Below are 6,038 nucleotides of genomic sequence, written 5' to 3' on the forward strand. Positions count from 1 at the left end.
CCAAACATAAATCTTCACATTAAAAGCATGGATTGCCGAAGCTAAACGGTGACCTTTGTCAATAAATGAATACGTCATTATACTTCGTGATTTGTAAAGGAGCAAAATTGAGGAGTCGGAGAGCTTGAAATAAGAACAAATGTTTGAAGGTAATGGAGTTCATCACCAGCCGCTACTTTGCCGACCAGCACACATGAATAGCAAGATCCGATACGTATTTTAAAATATCAAATGAAATGCTGGAGAAACTTAACTGGGGCTCCACAGATTTCTGACGGGGCTCGAGCCGCCCCTGTAGTGCCATCCCTGCCTGGTCCATGGCGAAGTAAGACTTGAAACTCGGACTTGTGTTGCGATGTGCCGTTTGGCCGCGTGGTGTCGCTGTGTCATGGCCGGTGCAGAATTTGCTGAAGGGAAGGCCTGGGACGAACAACGTGTGACCTCAATCAAAAGCCGATAGCTTTCACGTAATCGCCATCGACACCAGTGGACAATTGGTACCAAACATTTTGGAACGCGGGTAAACGTGGCAATTACTCGCAGGGCCAGAGCCCAGACTGGAATCCAGAGTCAGTCCCATCTAGTCTAGTGTATATGTGGCAGGCACCGTGCACAAAGCAATGTCCTCAAACGGGCTTAGCCGCGTCATTCGTGTGTTGTATGAGTTGTAACAAATGTGTGACAGGTTACATTCGTTGCGACTTCATGTTAGTCATCGTTCAATGTTGCTTCCTTACTTTGACTTGTTACATGACCTACACCCATTGCAGCTTCTGGTTAAAGCTCAAGATTACTCCTGACAGACGTTTAGACTTACTACCGCAGTTGTAAGTAGCAGTTGACCTATAACCTTCACTTTGTCACATTTTGCAGTCACGGTTTTGAGTTACATGACTTGATTTAGACTTGTACAAATAACTACCGTAATTTTCGGACTAAAAGTCGCTCCAAAATATAGGTCGCATTAGCCATAAAATGCCCAATAACGTGAAAAAAAACATATATAAGTCACTCCAGAGTATAAATCGCATTTTGGGGGGGAAATTTATTCGACAAAATCCAACACCAAGACCAGACATGAACGAGTAACAACAAGCTAAACGATAGGTATGCTAACGTGACATAAACACAAACGAAGAGCTGAGAACGGGCCTGACGTAACATTCAGAGTTATTCAAAAAACTATTACATGAATAACACGTTAATAAAACCATCTGTGTTACTCCAATTCATTAAATCCATCGATCGTCCTTTGTCAACAATGCGTGCGCGTCGCTGACGGGGCTTGCACTTCAAAATATTCCACAGGCCCATATAACGATATATAAATTATATATCAAATAACTATTATATAAACAATAATGTTATCAAACCATCTGTGTCACTCCAAATCATTAAATCCATCGATCGTCCTTTGTCAACAATGGGTGCGCGCGGCTGACGGCGCTTGCACTTCAAAATATTCCACAGGCCCATATAACGATATATAAATTAGATATCAAATAACTATTATACAAGCAATAGTATTATTAACCCATCTGTGCACTCTAAATCATTAACTCCATCGATCAAATTCCTCGTCTTTTGTCAACAACGCCGCGCGTGCGCCCTGACGTCAGCCTCGTCGTTATTCCACAGATCTACTGTACCGTTAACAAAGTTCAAGGAAAGACATGGGTTTGGTAAACGGCTCTTTATTTAACAAAACAAACTTCCAGGCGCGTGGCGGCGTGGACTTCCAGCCACGGAAGTGGAAGAGAGCTCCATAGAATAGGACCGGACGTGCGTAAAAGCCATGACCGAGCCCTATCCACCGTCCCCGGACAGCCACCCGGCCGAGCGCCGGCCCCAGACTTCCATTCACGGTGGTGAAAGAGAGCTCCATAGAATAGGACCGGGCGTGCGTAAAAGCTATGACCGAGCCCCATCCACCGTCCCGGACAGCCACCCGGCCGATCGCCGGCCCCAGACTTCCATCCACGGAGGTGAAAGAGAACGCTCCATAGAATAGGACCGGGCGTGCGTAAAAGCCATAATAGTTTTTCAAACCTTCTGTGTCACTCCAAATCCTTAAATCCTTCAAACTCTTCATCCTCCGTGTCACTTAGAAACAAAGCCGCTAATGATGCCGGTAGTCCGTGGGGCCCTTCGTCATCTTCGTCATCCCGTGATCAATCTTTGTCCTTTTTGTAAACAACCGCCGCGCCGCGCTGCTGACGTCACTTGAAATTCAAATTACAGTAATCCCTTGATACATCGCGGTTCGTTTATCGCGGTTTCACTTTTTTTTTTTTTTTTTTAATTTTTGAAAAAAAACACATAAGTCGCTACTTATTATATAAGTCGCCCCCCCACTCAAACTATGAAAAAACCCGCGACTTATAGTCCGAAAATTACGGTAGTTGCGATTACTCTGCTTAGTACGTCAGCTCGCTTGCTCAATCAATCATGCGCTATTTTGATATTCAATTCATCTGCTGAGGAAAATATAAGAATCAGAATACATGACTTGTTCCTGGGGACAGGCCACCGTGGGTGGCGCCATTTTCTTGGCCACCTGTCGGCATGATGTCACAGAACCAGGTTCATCTACGCGACGTTGGCGTCTCTGGTTACCGCTGTCATCTCCCACAACGTAAAGCACGTCAATCGCGCCACCAGCGACGTTATAAGTGGCAACGACCTTTTGACCCACAGAAACTCAGCTGCGCCGCAGCTTTCCATTCTTGTCATGCACGTAATCCTTGCCTGGGCAAGTTCTTCGAATGCGTCCCTCCCAAATTTAACCTGCATGCAGGGAATGCTTGGATTTGTCTACCCCCACCCACCCCCACACAATCTCCCTGCACCCCAAAGGAAGGTCCCAAAAGTTCTCCCGAGATCTTGTCAAGAACAAACTACACTGCGGAGTGCGGCAAACGGAATTCCGCTTACTGATGACGTCAGGATTGAAGTCATGTGACCGATCAAGCAGAGGCGATTCCTCTAAGACTGAAGGGAATCTCAGCTTCCCCTTGCAGCGTGTTGTGTGGGCCGTCCGAAGTTGAGCCAGGAAAAACAAAGATGTGGAGTATAGAGTTGGTTCTTTATTGGCAAGATCTTGGGTTGTTTAATGGCGGTCAGCACACATGGCACAGCGGCACAAGAAACAAAAGCTTGTTTTATACTGTCCGGAAAGGCGGGAACTTGTCACATGACCATTTGGTATCTGTGAGTGTGGGGGCGCATCACCCCCCCCCCCCCCGTGTGTGTGTGTGTGTGTTTATGCAGTTCTGTGTGTTTTATTCGTGTTTTGATTGAGCAGTTATGTTTATATAAACTAATGAAAACCATTGCACACCTATGAACATTAAAATGCACATGAGATTGTCTAACCTAATACAATATGTACACATTGCTGTTGCTCTCTCTTCACCCTAAAATGTCAAAAAATAAGTGATTAAATATATGTGTACATCATTGACTAAATATGCACTACGAGGCGCTCAACATTTGTTCAGAATCAGCTTCTTATCACTAGTAACGATGCGGCTTTCCTCTCATACTCCCAGCTTCACAGTGTTTTAAACCAGTGGTCCACAACCTTTTTAGCGCCACGGACCGTGTCGTGTCAGAAATATTTTTGCGGACCGGCCTTTATATAAATAAATAATACATTTCTATAAATAAATTGTAATATAGTTTTATTGTAGTACCATGCAATGTATATTTCACTTGTAAGCCTAAGTGTGACCGGGTCATGCTCGTGTGGGATTTCATGGGGCCTGGTCGAGGAATGCAGGCTTACTGGCACCAGGATGTATAGACACAGCTGGTTGCCATCTGTGTAGAAGCAGCAAGGCAGGCTGGCGGGTCAAAGGTCATCCAGCCACCCTTGTGTGCACGCGCCCGAGTGAGGTGGGGGCGCGAGGTATAAAATTCGAGGGCGGGAAGACTTGGGGGGACTTGACACTTTTGGCTAGAGAGAGACACTTCCATTGTGACAGAAGTCGTAGCCTCTTCTTCCGTCTCCTCATTGGGCTTTTTTCCCTTTCCGAAGAAGCTTTCCAAACATCTCTGTTTCTTGCTCACTTTTGCTTGCTTCGCGTCAGAGATGGGACCAAGTAACACATGTACAAGTCTCAAGTAAGTCTCAAGTCTTAACCTTCAAGTCTCAAGTAAGTCCCGAGTAATTTTTTTCTTGGGCAAGTCAAGTCAAGTCCAAGTCAAGTCCTTAAATAGGTCAAGTCAAGTCCAAGTCAAGTCACCTTATTATTGCAATTTTACCCATGGAATCTGATCTTAGTAGTGAAAAGACATGATATCAGTAACTTTAAGTAACCATCATTGTCCAATGTGTCTAACCTGTTTAAAAAATATGACAATAATTTGAATTTGCACTGTAATTACTGATATTCAGTAAAATACACCATGGAATCAAACAAAAACGAAATTACCTCATACAATGATTTATTGACAGCTCAATCTAAACAAATGAACGTCTGCCAACAGTGTCTGACACATTTGAGTTGCAAATTTTACTTGGCAGAATGGCTCTTCAAATGACGGACAAAGTTTGAAGTTGTCGTCTGGCTGTCCGAAATGTTTTTGTTGCATATCTCACACTGTGCTGTCCGTCTTTTGCCGTCATAAAAGTAATTGCGATAGCCGAAGGTGATGACTCGCGGTACCGCTCCCGCTGACATGTTTGCGCATGTCTGATATAAAGGGGCGTGATTCTCCAATAAACACGTTTGGTAGGTAGAGAGGGCACGACTGATTGAGGGTAATGATCCAATCATGACAACGTCATTCTCAGTCTGCGCTCCTATCGTGTTATCGTTATTATTTTTTAAAATGTATTATTAATTTTATATTCAAACTGAAAACATAAACTAAATAACACTGAAGTCATTCAAGTCATTGTGTCTCAAGTCAAGTCAAGTCCCGAGTCTTTAACTTCCAAGTCCAAGTCGAGTCTCAAGTTTTTTTCATTTTTTGTCAAGTCAAGTCACAAGTCATCAAAACAGTGACTCGAGTCGACTCGAGTCCAAGTCACAGTGACTCAAGTTCCCATCTCTGCTTCGTGGGCTCGACTGAGGTGACATGTCACGTGACCGAGACGAGTGTCTTGACCTGAACCGATGGATGTAATTGGGAGAGAATCGCCAATTTTTTATATTTTTCAAAATAAATTCTTACTCATTTTTGCTAGCTTTGCGGCCTCGACTGGGGAAACATGTCACGTGACCGGGACGAGCGTCTTGACCTGAATTCATTGATCGTCAATAAAAAAAATATTTAAAAAAATTTCGTGTGCGGCTTGGCGGCCCGGTACCAAGTCACCTACGGACCGGTGCCGGTCCGCGGCCCAGTGGTTGGGGAACACTGCTTTAAACAATGTAGATGTTGAGTGTCTGCCGAGTTCAATAAGGAAGCAAAGAATGCAGCGAAACAAGACAAGTCATTGGATAAATTCTGGGCTTTGTCCCACTCATTGGACGTCCAGCATCTCTGGGGGTCTATGGGGCAGTGGGTTGGCCTCATCCGGCCCGGACGCTCAGCTTCTGCATGATGACTGGATGATCTGTCAGAGGCTGAATCCCTTTTTGATTGACAGAGAAATGAGCGAATCAGCAATCTTTTGTGGGAGCATTTTTTAATTTCCATTCTGTTCGGAATTGAACCAGACTTTCCTAATCCTCTTAGCGACATTAAACCTACACATTTTATGATGTAGGCCGAAATTGGTCTTCCCCTCCTTGAAAGACCAGCATCTGCCACTATGAATCAAGAATTTTTATTGGCCATGTTTGAGCATGCCAAAGAAGGAATTTGACTTCGGTACATCACAGCCTCTGTTCAACATTTAGGTGACTAACAACACTGAGGACATGTGCGAAAATTGACAAATACTCTCAAACATCCCCTGATCTTAAACTCCCAGGAGGGCAAGAAAAAACTCAAATGAGAAACCTTGAGAAGAGACCACAAGACGGGAGGATCCCTCTTCCAGGATGACTAGGCTGCAATGGATGCAGAGTGGACACATAGTACAC

Source organism: Syngnathus floridae, chromosome 9 (genome assembly GCF_059516105.1).
Source record: "Syngnathus floridae isolate MCC-2025c chromosome 9, RoL_Sflo_1.0, whole genome shotgun sequence".
Taxonomy (NCBI): Eukaryota; Metazoa; Chordata; class Actinopteri; order Syngnathiformes; family Syngnathidae; genus Syngnathus; species Syngnathus floridae.